The sequence below is a fragment of the Galeopterus variegatus genome, unplaced genomic scaffold (genome assembly GCF_000696425.1).
Source record: "Galeopterus variegatus unplaced genomic scaffold, G_variegatus-3.0.2 Scaffold172, whole genome shotgun sequence".
NCBI lineage: Eukaryota > Metazoa > Chordata > Mammalia > Dermoptera > Cynocephalidae > Galeopterus > Galeopterus variegatus.
The window spans coordinates 34,337-48,024 of record NW_007726283.1 but is presented as its reverse complement, the minus strand read 5'-3'; the positions used below and the strand labels follow the sequence as shown (position 1 = coordinate 48,024).

The window sequence follows — 13,688 nt, the reverse complement described above, 5'->3', positions numbered from 1 at the left end:
GGTGCTACAAACTCTCAGAAGAGATAATTTTGTACCCAGAGGCCATACAAAACAAACTATAATATATTTCCCAATGCTGAGGGATGGATCTATTTTTACTCTACTCATTCACTGAAGGTGTAGGCTTCTAGCATCCAAGCACCATGTGTGTCTGTGTACATGTGTATGAGTGTGTGTGTGTATGTTTATGTATATTTGTGGTGGCTGGTAGGGTGAGGGAATGGGGGGGCCCCAGTTCCAACTTCCCACTTCTCTCAAGCCAAAGACCTCTTATTCTTTTCCGTTGTAGTCGTGAAGATCTAAGTGTCCGCATCACAGTGATTGGCAGAACTGCCCTGACAGCCACACCAACAGCTCACACAACACAAGTCTAGTTGTCAGTTCCCTTTTCTTTTTTGGTCCCAGTGGATTTGCCTTATTTTCTTGTGAATGCATCTATGCCTTTCAAAGCATGATTGCTGTATCTTACCCAGTGTTTCTAGTTGTTTGGGGGACCATTTTTCTGGTTGCTGTGTATGCACATCTTCAGTTTTACAGGGTATTGCCAAAATTGTCTCTAAACAGTGGTACCAATTTGCAGTCTCACTAGCAGTGGCTGTTGTACCATGTCCTATCACCACATGGAATGAAAGAGTGGAATAAAGAAACACTCAACCATATTATCAGATATAAAAAAATTCCATCAAATTAATCATAATAAATGTTATCTCATTGTTTGTTAATGTACATTTCCCTAGTTATAAGTGATATTGATCATATATATGAGGGACATTTTAGACTGCAGTACAGGAAATTGTTTCTTCATATTCCGCATTTATTCCTGCCCCCTCCCTATTGGGCTTTTCCTTCTTAATGTACATTTCCCTAGTTATAAGTGATATTGATCATATATATGAGGGACATTTTAGACTCCAGTACAGGAAATTGTTTCTTCATATTCCGCATTTATTCCTGCCCCCTCCCTATTGGGCTTTTCCTTCTTTTTTTTATTAATTTATAGATTTTAAAAATATGTATTCTGACACAACTCATCTGTGGTTTATTTGTGTCACGGATATTTTTTTCCAAGTTGTGGCTTACCAAGTTGTGGCTTACCTTTTTACTTTATTTATGGTAAGTAGTCTTCATTTTAATACTTTATTTGTTGAATTTATTTCATTCTTTTCTTTTTAAAAACACAAACTGTTTCTTGTTACACTTTGCACTGTGTAATGGAGACACAGAAGAAATTACTAAAAGCAACATCAATGCAATGAGAAGCCCAAAGGGACTGCACCTCCGCCACTCTTCTGTTAGAAGGAGAAAACTGGGTACAGCCCTGAATCAAAGTTAGCTTCTGTTTTTTATTGTAAAGACAAGGAAGTTTCACAAGAAAAATCAGTTGATTTCATCATTTCAAAAAAAACCATACAGACATTGGCTATGTGACAATTGTTATCCATGGCTAAGTATATCTTAAACGAGGGAACACAGCAACATCATTAAAAATAACAGTGTGACAAACCAAAGTACAATTAGTGAAATGTTAAGCTAGTTATACTGTGATCATTATCTTTAACTTAAGATATAACTATTTTTATAACAGCTAAAACAATCATTACATTCCTATGATTCTATCTATCTGTGATTGTTTAAGTTTCCATTAACAAAAAAATTTTCCCTTCAGCAAACATTTCTTGCATATTTTCCTACAGCAATTCCTTCAAAATCTTTTAATGAGATCATTATGCTAACAACCAGTTAACAATCAGCATTTACAATCCCTAACCTAAGCAGTGATTAGAATTGATTTGATGGGCTTTTGCCCCCTATCTGTAGGCTCTTGCCTCCTAGCTAAGGACTTTTGTCCCATAAGATTTTTAGCTAAAAACCCTATCTAATAATCAAATGAAAATAAAAAATACTGACCCTCTACAGTTTTTCCCACTATACTCTCACAACAGGCTTTTGACGCCAGATGTGTGAGGAGTTCTCCCCACCAGCAAGCAAGCAATCACTTCTGAAGCTTACACTAGCTGGGTGCCCTACAATTCAACTCCAACATTGTCTACCAGGAGTTAGCACCAGATCTCATAGGCTGAGGGCTCAGGCCCACAAGACCATCCCCCACTTTTGGTGCTAATTGCAAGCCCAAGGTTGTTTTACCTTTGCTTCTGATGAACTGGCTATAAATTGGGTTACCACGACCCCCTCTGTTGGTTTGATTAGTTTGCTAGAATGGTTCACAGAATTCAGGGAAACATGTACTTACATTTACCAGTTTATAAAAGATATTACAAAGGATACAGATAAAGTGATCCATAGGACAAGGTAGGGGGAAGGGACACAGAGCTTCCATGCCCTTACAGAAGCTCGGTTGTTTTACCTTTGCTTCTGATGAACTGGCTATAAATTGGGTTACCACGACCCCCTCTGTCGGTTTGATTAGTTTGCTAGAATGGTTCACAGAATTCAGGGATACATGTACTTACATTTACCAGTTTATAAAAGATATTACAAAGGATACAGATAAAGTGATACATAGGACAAGGTAGGGGAAGGGACACAGAGCTTCCATGCCCTTACAGAAGCTCCCATAGTTTGTCCTCTTGGGCCTTTTAGGGCATGACTGAAGCATGGACAATCATGTCGAAATGTGATTGGACAAAAAGAGTGTGATCTAATGCTAATAGGCCAAGTGGGGAAACCCAGCAAGGCCTGTCTGTTCAGATTCTTCCAGGCCTCTCTGTGCAGCACTCCTCCCTCCATGGAATGGGGCAGGACCCCTTCTGAAATGGGGGTCTTACGACCTACAATCAGACAAGGTAGTGCAGAGAAGTTTTTTATGGTCAGCTCCAACACAGAAAGGCATGGCAAGATTAGAGTTTTGCCTTGGGGAGAAAAAAAGACGTGAAAGGAGGGCAGGAGATAACAAAGGCTATGGGAGTTGTGATCCATGAACTGTGGGTAGAAACTAACAAGTAAGTAAGTAAATAAATAAATCATAATATCACAGTAGGTATAGGGTCACTTGAAATAAAGACTACATTTTCTAGTTTCCCTTGCACTTAGTCATGTGACAAAAATCTATTAAATTGGATATTATTGAAACCCGTTTGTACCCATTTTATGGATTTTTTTTAAAGTGGGGGGACCTATCCTCCTCCTTCTGTAGAAATTCCAGACAGGATAACTGAAGCTAGAGGCCTGCTTGGGCCATAGGTTGCTGCCATATGTAGAGAATGACAGAGTAGCAAGACAGAAGGACCTCAGTCCCTAAATTATTGTAATGTTGCTATGTCAGTCCTGGATTTCCGAGGTATGTGGCGAGACAAGTAAGCTTGTCTCTTATTCAAGCCATTCTTATTTCATATTTTATGTTACTTATAGCTAAATCTAAATATTACCAGTACAGAAGTTGATACCAAAGTAGGTCTTACACATGAAAACTTCTAAAGTAAGAGACAATGGCTTGGTCTACTAGAGAATAGCAGGGGCACAGTACGAAAGTTTGAAAAGCTGGTGATTCTTATTTGTGGCAAAGCATTTAATTAAATTTTACCAATAATTCCATGGAAGGCAATCTTTGGGTTCCTTTGGCTGAGGCTATAGTATTGGAAGAAATGGTAAGATAAGCTCAGAATGCTGGTATATACTGGTTGCTTCTTGTGGCAAAGTGCTACAAGAAAGGGATAAACTCAGGCTACAGCTAGCTAGACTGCAAGCAGAGATGAAAGGAAACACAACTCTGCCAAGGGAGGCTGTGGTTCCAAGCCCTTTTAAAACACCTTCCATTAGGAGTTCTGCACCAGAAGGTAGGATTCAGTATAGCAGCAAAGATCTGATTTGGATACTGCCTTCACATTCAAGCCTATTATTTCCAGTGGCTTTAGGGTGCCTGACTTTAAGAGAGAGAGAAGGAAATAATTGCTGTATAAAGCCAGTAAATGCAAGACTAGAGTTATAGGCTTAAAATATATTTCCAGGGGCCCACAGCCCGGGAGGGTGAGGTATACCCTCTGCATGCCATGGGGGCCATGCGTCCTCTGTGGAGGCTGCAGAGGAACTGCTGCTGCTGGCTGAACTCAAGCCCAGGCATCCCACCAACTTGATTGAAGGTCGAGCTGTGAAACCTGGACTATTGCCTTCTCCCCAGATGGTTCCTGGTTCATTTAGTCTCAAGGACACTGAATTGTCAATATAATCCCCTGGCCACTGTAGGAGCAGTTTGTCCGTAAAGGGTTTGAAGCCAAAAGCTGGAGTAGCAAAAATGATACAAAAGGGTAAGGCAGCCCAAAGGAGAAGACGCTGGACTGCGGTCAGATCATCGGGATTGGCCTTCAGCCCGTGCCTTCTCCACCTGGTGGGAAGCTCTGGGCACGCCACCATCCCCAGGTACCAGATGTCTCTTGCCTGATCCTTGCTATGGGACTCAACAATGGCCAGATCAAGATTTGGGAGGTGCAGACAGGGCTCTTGCTTTTGAATTTTTCTGGTCACCAAGATGGCATGAGAGATCTGAGCTTCTCACCCAGTGGCAGTTTGATCTTGGTCTCTCCATCATGGGATAAGACTTTGTATTTGGGACCTGAATACACATGATAAAAAGATTCAGGTGTTATTGGGACACCTGCAGTGAGTTTACTGCTGTGTCATCTCCCCAGACTGCAGCATGTTGTGCTCTGCAGCTGGAGAGTTGGTCTTTCTGTGGAGCACGCAGTTCTACACATTAATCTGGAAGCTACAGGGCCACCAGAGCAGTGTTGCCTCTTGCAACTTCTCCCCCAACTCAGCCCTGCTTGTCACGGCTTCTTACAATACCAATGTGGTTATTTGGGACCCTGACACTGGCGAAAGGCTGAGGTCACTTCACCACATGCAGGTTGACTCTGCCGTGGATGAAAGCGATGTCTACATTAGATCACTCAGATGTGTGTGCTTCTCTCCCGAGAAGGCTTGTATCTTGCCATCATGGTAGATGACAGATTCCTCAGGATCTGGGCCCTGGAACTGAAAACTCCAATTACATTTGCTTCTGTGATCAATGGTTTTTGCTGCGCATTTTCTCCACGTGGTGGGCTTATTGCCACAGGGACAAGAGATGGCCATGTCCACTTCTGGACAGCCCCTAGGGTCCTGTCCTCACTGAAGCACTTATGCTGGAAAGCCCTTTGAAATTTTCTAACAACTTACCAAGTCCTAGCACTGCCAATCCCCAAGAAAATGAAAGAGTTCCTCACATACAGGACTTTTAAATCAATGCTACATATCTTGTTTTCTTTGTAGCAGGACAAATCTTTCTGGCAAAGGGGTGGCTGGAATAATTGGCCAAACATCTAGTCATGGATTGAAACAGAATTTCTTTGGGATTGTGAATAGAATGTAGCAAAACCAGATTCCAGTGGTCTAGTCACAGATCTTTTTTTCAAGTGAGTTTTAGAGGAGAAGATTCCACTTCTATGGTGACAGAGCCTTACCTTAAGTCTTCAGTCCACTTACGAACGGCAAATGTTAAACTCTTTCTAGTAGTTTTGATTCAAAGTGTGGTTATTGATGTTGTTTTGGTAATAAAAGTAAGTAGGCCTCCAGATCCTCTCATTGGTGGTAGCAGAGTTGACACTCCCTTAACTGGGGAGTATGACTTCAGCCTAGTACCTGTCATCCCTGTGTATCAGATGCGGTGGTAGCATTGTTTAAAGTTCTCTCCTGCTGTGGTCAGAGTTGCTTTGATGTTGGCAAGGGCTTTCCCCCCTTGGGATCCCCCTCTGACCAGCAGGACAAAGTTTTCATGGAGCCATTTGGTATGAGGTATTAACTTAGTTTAATTAAATTACAGCAGATTCAGAGGCTGTACTCCTGACTGATACAGACACTATTGTTGGCTTTTATTTCCCAAACAATGGTGGGCATGTGGAGAAGATGATAAATTTGTATGTCAGATTATATAAGGATGTACTTCTAAACTGCATGACTGTTCGAATGGCTACTGAGTTTTCAGTTGCCTTTTATTAGCATCATATTTATTTGTATTTTCTCAACAGAGATAAAGTTACCACTGTGATTTTCTTGAAATCTAAAAATTATTGTACTTAAATTAATATGAGTTTTCAGTTGCCTTTTATTAGCATCATATTTATTTGTATTTTCTCAACAGAGATAAAGGTACCACTGTGTTTTTCTTGAAATCTAAAAATTATTGTACTTAAATTAATAAAAACAAAACAAAACAGAAAACCAAAAACCAAAACAAAACGTATATTTCTAGATGAGATTTTTTGGTGTGGGTCATAGGCATAAGAAATTGACATGAAGCAAATATATTGTAATTCTACTAAAATTTTGAGGAATTTCATTGCCACAGAAACAAGGAGTCTGCCCAAAATGGGAATACAACATAGCAAAATCTATGAGAAGCAGCAAAAGCTGTTCTAAGGGGAAAATTTATAGCAATAAATACATACATCAAATAAGAAGAAAGATCTCAAATAAGCACCTAACATTACACCTCAGGGAAATAGAAAAATAACAATCAGTGTGGAAAGTTAGCAGAAGGAAGGAAATAACAAAGATCAGAGCAAGAATAAATGAAATAGAGACTAGAAGAATGATAGAAAAAATTAGCAAAACCAAGAGTTGTTTTCTTGAAAAGACAAAATCAACAAATCCTTAGCTGGACTAAGAGGAAAAGAGAGAAGACTCAAATAAATAAGACCAGAAATGAAAGAGAAGACATTACATCTGATACCACAAAAATACAAAGGATCAGGCGCAGACCCGTGGCTCACTTGGGAGAGTGTGGTGCTGATAACACCAGGGCCACAGGGTTCGGACCCTATATAGGGGTGGCCAGTTAGCTTACCTGGGAGAGCGTGGTGCTGGCAACACCAAGTCAGGGGTTAAGATCCCCTTACCGGTCATCNGCAGTACAGGAAATTGTTTCTTCATATTCCGCATTTATTCCTGCCCCCTCCCTATTGGGCTTTTCCTTCTTTTTTTTATTAATTTATAGATTTTAAAAATATGTATTCTGACACAACTCATCTGTGGTTTATTTGTGTCACGGATATTTTTTTCCAAGTTGTGGCTTACCAAGTTGTGGCTTACCTTTTTACTTTATTTATGGTAAGTAGTCTTCATTTTAATACTTTATTTGTTGAATTTATTTCATTCTTTTCTTTTTAAAATATCTTAAACTCTTCATCTTTAAATACTTAAAAAGTACTTCTGACCTTTGCAAAAAAAAAAAAATCTGCCCTGGTACTAATTATTAAGATGATCTATTAACCTCAGATGGTATAATCCATACTCTTTTTTTAAAAATGCTGTTTTTTTTGTTTATTTTTTAAAATTACAAGTTGTTATCAATATGTCCATATTTCAATGACTCTATTAAATACAGTGTGTAATACTTATTCTCACAGGCAGTGACTACAGTGAATTTTGGTCTAAGATTTAGTCTTTATACTTTCAATAATGACTACATTCTATATATATCTGCTTCCATGAATAGACTGTTATAAGAAAAACAAAATTAAGCAAGATGATTATGATTAAACTGTAATTTATTATGATTATTGCTAATAATAACAATATTAGAAAATATACATAGCACTTACTTTTATTAATTAATAATAATTAAATGGAAATGAAGAATCTTTGGAAAGTAAAAAGTAGAAAAACATTATTCACAATCTCATCTTCTGAATACAATTAAAATTTTGGCATTTTTCCTCTTAACTTTCCTTTATATGCGTATGATTCCTCCTAACACAGACGTAAGGAATTTATATATACAATTTTATATTGTTATCCTTTACTTAATTGTGTTAAGTATTCATAATATGACATAATATGCTTTCTACTTTAGAAGGACTTAAGGCAGTTTAAGGAATAATTCAAGATAAAACATTTAAAGATAGAGAGGGAGGTCCAGTCTTATGGAAGCAGATTGTCTCTGGTACCTACCTGTCAGGTAGATTGTAGCACTGGGACTGTGAATTTGAGTTTCATGTTTTCTTAGCTAAGGTGAAATGGGTAACTTGTGAGTGTCATTTTTTTTTGTGTGTTAATGACTAAAGAAAACATTCTTACTGATACAGAAAACAAGAGACGTGTTAATAAGCACAACATTTTTATGAAATTAAACTCAATGTAGAAATTTATTACACTGGAAGTATGGCTAGGGTGACCATATACATTTTCTTCTGATTCTAGGCACTTTTGAGAGTGTATGGGTGCTCTGTTAATAACTATTGGGACAATAGGACAGCTGAAGTAAATAGAGACTGTCCTAGGGAAACTGGAATTTGTGTTCACCCCTAGTTATAGGGCTGACATACCTTTGCCCTTTCAAAGCTTGTTCCTTGATCTCCTTTACCTAACCATACATTCTTTCCATATGTGGTCCCTTTTTACATAAATAATATGTGAAAATATGATGCCATCAATCATTGGATAAATGAAGATTTGTCAAAGATCTGACTTTCGTGTTGGGTACTGATAAGTTCAAGTACAATCACTCTGCAGATTTGTAATCTGTATATTTAAATATATTTATGAGGATCTGAAGATATGGTTGACTCTATGGTATTGTTTTAAATATTTTCTATTTTTTGGAAATACATTTTATCTGTTACATTATGAATTTGATAGATACTGTTAGCTGCTCCCAACAGTCTTCTCTTCTTACATACTATTGGACTCTTAATCTTTAGGTAGGTGTATAGAAAAAACACAAACTGTTTCTTGTTACACTTTGCACTGTGTAATGGAGACACAGAAGAAATTACTAAAAGCAACATCAATGCAATGAGAAGCCCAAAGGGACTGCACCTCCGCCACTCTTCTGTTAGAAGGAGAAAACTGGGTACAGCCCTGAATCAAAGTTAGCTTCTGTTTTTTATTGTAAAGACAAGGAAGTTTCACAAGAAAAATCAGTTGATTTCATCATTTCAAAAAAAACCATACAGACATTGGCTATGTGACAATTGTTATCCATGGCTAAGTATATCTTAAACGAGGGAACACAGCAACATCATTAAAAATAACAGTGTGACAAACCAAAGTACAATTAGTGAAATGTTAAGCTAGTTATACTGTGATCATTATCTTTAACTTAAGATATAACTATTTTTATAACAGCTAAAACAATCATTACATTCCTATGATTCTATCTATCTGTGATTGTTTAAGTTTCCATTAACAAAAAAATTTTCCCTTCAGCAAACATTTCTTGCATATTTTCCTACAGCAATTCCTTCAAAATCTTTTAATGAGATCATTATGCTAACAACCAGTTAACAATCAGCATTTACAATCCCTAACCTAAGCAGTGATTAGAATTGATTTGATGGGCTTTTGCCCCCTATCTGTAGGCTCTTGCCTCCTAGCTAAGGACTTTTGTCCCATAAGATTTTTAGCTAAAAACCCTATCTAATAATCAAATGAAAATAAAAAATACTGACCCTCTACAGTTTTTCCCACTATACTCTCACAACAGGCTTTTGACGCCAGATGTGTGAGGAGTTCTCCCCACCAGCAAGCAAGCAATCACTTCTGAAGCTTACACTAGCTGGGTGCCCTACAATTCAACTCCAACATTGTCTACCAGGAGTTAGCACCAGATCTCATAGGCTGAGGGCTCAGGCCCACAAGACCATCCCCCACTTTTGGTGCTAATTGCAAGCCCAAGGTTGTTTTACCTTTGCTTCTGATGAACTGGCTATAAATTGGGTTACCACGACCCCCTCTGTTGGTTTGATTAGTTTGCTAGAATGGTTCACAGAATTCAGGGAAACATGTACTTACATTTACCAGTTTATAAAAGATATTACAAAGGATACAGATAAAGTGATCCATAGGACAAGGTAGGGGGAAGGGACACAGAGCTTCCATGCCCTTACAGAAGCTCCCATAGTTTGTCCTCTTGGGCCTTTTAGGGCATGACTGAAGCATGGACAATCATGTCGAAATGTGATTGGACAAAAAGAGTGTGATCTAATGCTAATAGGCCAAGTGGGGAAACCCAGCAAGGCCTGTCTGTTCAGATTCTTCCAGGCCTCTCTGTGCAGCACTCCTCCCTCCATGGAATGGGGCAGGACCCCTTCTGAAATGGGGGTCTTACGACCTACAATCAGACAAGGTAGTGCAGAGAAGTTTTTTATGGTCAGCTCCAACACAGAAAGGCATGGCAAGATTAGAGTTTTGCCTTGGGGAGAAAAAAAGACGTGAAAGGAGGGCAGGAGATAACAAAGGCTATGGGAGTTGTGATCCATGAACTGTGGGTAGAAACTAACAAGTAAGTAAGTAAATAAATAAATCATAATATCACAGTAGGTATAGGGTCACTTGAAATAAAGACTACATTTTCTAGTTTCCCTTGCACTTAGTCATGTGACAAAAATCTATTAAATTGGATATTATTGAAACCCGTTTGTACCCATTTTATGGATTTTTTTTAAAGTGGGGGGACCTATCCTCCTCCTTCTGTAGAAATTCCAGACAGGATAACTGAAGCTAGAGGCCTGCTTGGGCCATAGGTTGCTGCCATATGTAGAGAATGACAGAGTAGCAAGACAGAAGGACCTCAGTCCCTAAATTATTGTAATGTTGCTATGTCAGTCCTGGATTTCCGAGGTATGTGGCGAGACAAGTAAGCTTGTCTCTTATTCAAGCCATTCTTATTTCATATTTTATGTTACTTATAGCTAAATCTAAATATTACCAGTACAGAAGTTGATACCAAAGTAGGTCTTACACATGAAAACTTCTAAAGTAAGAGACAATGGCTTGGTCTACTAGAGAATAGCAGGGGCACAGTACGAAAGTTTGAAAAGCTGGTGATTCTTATTTGTGGCAAAGCATTTAATTAAATTTTACCAATAATTCCATGGAAGGCAATCTTTGGGTTCCTTTGGCTGAGGCTATAGTATTGGAAGAAATGGTAAGATAAGCTCAGAATGCTGGTATATACTGGTTGCTTCTTGTGGCAAAGTGCTACAAGAAAGGGATAAACTCAGGCTACAGCTAGCTAGACTGCAAGCAGAGATGAAAGGAAACACAACTCTGCCAAGGGAGGCTGTGGTTCCAAGCCCTTTTAAAACACCTTCCATTAGGAGTTCTGCACCAGAAGGTAGGATTCAGTATAGCAGCAAAGATCTGATTTGGATACTGCCTTCACATTCAAGCCTATTATTTCCAGTGGCTTTAGGGTGCCTGACTTTAAGAGAGAGAGAAGGAAATAATTGCTGTATAAAGCCAGTAAATGCAAGACTAGAGTTATAGGCTTAAAATATATTTCCAGGGGCCCACAGCCCGGGAGGGTGAGGTATACCCTCTGCATGCCATGGGGGCCATGCGTCCTCTGTGGAGGCTGCAGAGGAACTGCTGCTGCTGGCTGAACTCAAGCCCAGGCATCCCACCAACTTGATTGAAGGTCGAGCTGTGAAACCTGGACTATTGCCTTCTCCCCAGATGGTTCCTGGTTCATTTAGTCTCAAGGACACTGAATTGTCAATATAATCCCCTGGCCACTGTAGGAGCAGTTTGTCCGTAAAGGGTTTGAAGCCAAAAGCTGGAGTAGCAAAAATGATACAAAAGGGTAAGGCAGCCCAAAGGAGAAGACGCTGGACTGCGGTCAGATCATCGGGATTGGCCTTCAGCCCGTGCCTTCTCCACCTGGTGGGAAGCTCTGGGCACGCCACCATCCCCAGGTACCAGATGTCTCTTGCCTGATCCTTGCTATGGGACTCAACAATGGCCAGATCAAGATTTGGGAGGTGCAGACAGGGCTCTTGCTTTTGAATTTTTCTGGTCACCAAGATGGCATGAGAGATCTGAGCTTCTCACCCAGTGGCAGTTTGATCTTGGTCTCTCCATCATGGGATAAGACTTTGTATTTGGGACCTGAATACACATGATAAAAAGATTCAGGTGTTATTGGGACACCTGCAGTGAGTTTACTGCTGTGTCATCTCCCCAGACTGCAGCATGTTGTGCTCTGCAGCTGGAGAGTTGGTCTTTCTGTGGAGCACGCAGTTCTACACATTAATCTGGAAGCTACAGGGCCACCAGAGCAGTGTTGCCTCTTGCAACTTCTCCCCCAACTCAGCCCTGCTTGTCACGGCTTCTTACAATACCAATGTGGTTATTTGGGACCCTGACACTGGCGAAAGGCTGAGGTCACTTCACCACATGCAGGTTGACTCTGCCGTGGATGAAAGCGATGTCTACATTAGATCACTCAGATGTGTGTGCTTCTCTCCCGAGAAGGCTTGTATCTTGCCATCATGGTAGATGACAGATTCCTCAGGATCTGGGCCCTGGAACTGAAAACTCCAATTACATTTGCTTCTGTGATCAATGGTTTTTGCTGCGCATTTTCTCCACGTGGTGGGCTTATTGCCACAGGGACAAGAGATGGCCATGTCCACTTCTGGACAGCCCCTAGGGTCCTGTCCTCACTGAAGCACTTATGCTGGAAAGCCCTTTGAAATTTTCTAACAACTTACCAAGTCCTAGCACTGCCAATCCCCAAGAAAATGAAAGAGTTCCTCACATACAGGACTTTTAAATCAATGCTACATATCTTGTTTTCTTTGTAGCAGGACAAATCTTTCTGGCAAAGGGGTGGCTGGAATAATTGGCCAAACATCTAGTCATGGATTGAAACAGAATTTCTTTGGGATTGTGAATAGAATGTAGCAAAACCAGATTCCAGTGGTCTAGTCACAGATCTTTTTTTCAAGTGAGTTTTAGAGGAGAAGATTCCACTTCTATGGTGACAGAGCCTTACCTTAAGTCTTCAGTCCACTTACGAACGGCAAATGTTAAACTCTTTCTAGTAGTTTTGATTCAAAGTGTGGTTATTGATGTTGTTTTGGTAATAAAAGTAAGTAGGCCTCCAGATCCTCTCATTGGTGGTAGCAGAGTTGACACTCCCTTAACTGGGGAGTATGACTTCAGCCTAGTACCTGTCATCCCTGTGTATCAGATGCGGTGGTAGCATTGTTTAAAGTTCTCTCCTGCTGTGGTCAGAGTTGCTTTGATGTTGGCAAGGGCTTTCCCCCCTTGGGATCCCCCTCTGACCAGCAGGACAAAGTTTTCATGGAGCCATTTGGTATGAGGTATTAACTTAGTTTAATTAAATTACAGCAGATTCAGAGGCTGTACTCCTGACTGATACAGACACTATTGTTGGCTTTTATTTCCCAAACAATGGTGGGCATGTGGAGAAGATGATAAATTTGTATGTCAGATTATATAAGGATGTACTTCTAAACTGCATGACTGTTCGAATGGCTACTGAGTTTTCAGTTGCCTTTTATTAGCATCATATTTATTTGTATTTTCTCAACAGAGATAAAGTTACCACTGTGATTTTCTTGAAATCTAAAAATTATTGTACTTAAATTAATAAAAACAAAACAGAAAACCAAAAACCAAAACAAAACGTATATTTCTAGATGAGATTTTTTGGTNCCTGGGAGAGCGTGGTGCTGGCAACACCAAGTCAGGGGTTAAGATCCCCTTACCGGTCATCCTTTTTAAAAAAAAAAAAAAAAAAACAGCAACAACAACAGCAAAGGATCATAAGACATTACTATGAAAAATTATAGGCCAACAAACTGGGTAATCTAGAAGAAATGGATAAATTCCTAGACACACATAATCTACCAACTCTGAATCAAGAAGAAATAGAAAATTTAAGC

The 13,688-nt window shown here is 39.6% G+C and overlaps 2 pseudogenes; both read left to right on the top strand.

Annotated features, from left to right (window-relative positions):
• The first annotated feature begins 3,268 nt into the window (after positions 1 to 3,268).
• LOC103581451 lies at positions 3,269 to 5,265 on the top strand (annotated as a pseudogene).
• Positions 5,266 to 5,438: 173 nt separating this feature from the next.
• LOC103581440 lies at positions 5,439 to 12,581 on the top strand (annotated as a pseudogene).
• Positions 12,582 to 13,688: the final 1,107 nt, after the last annotated feature.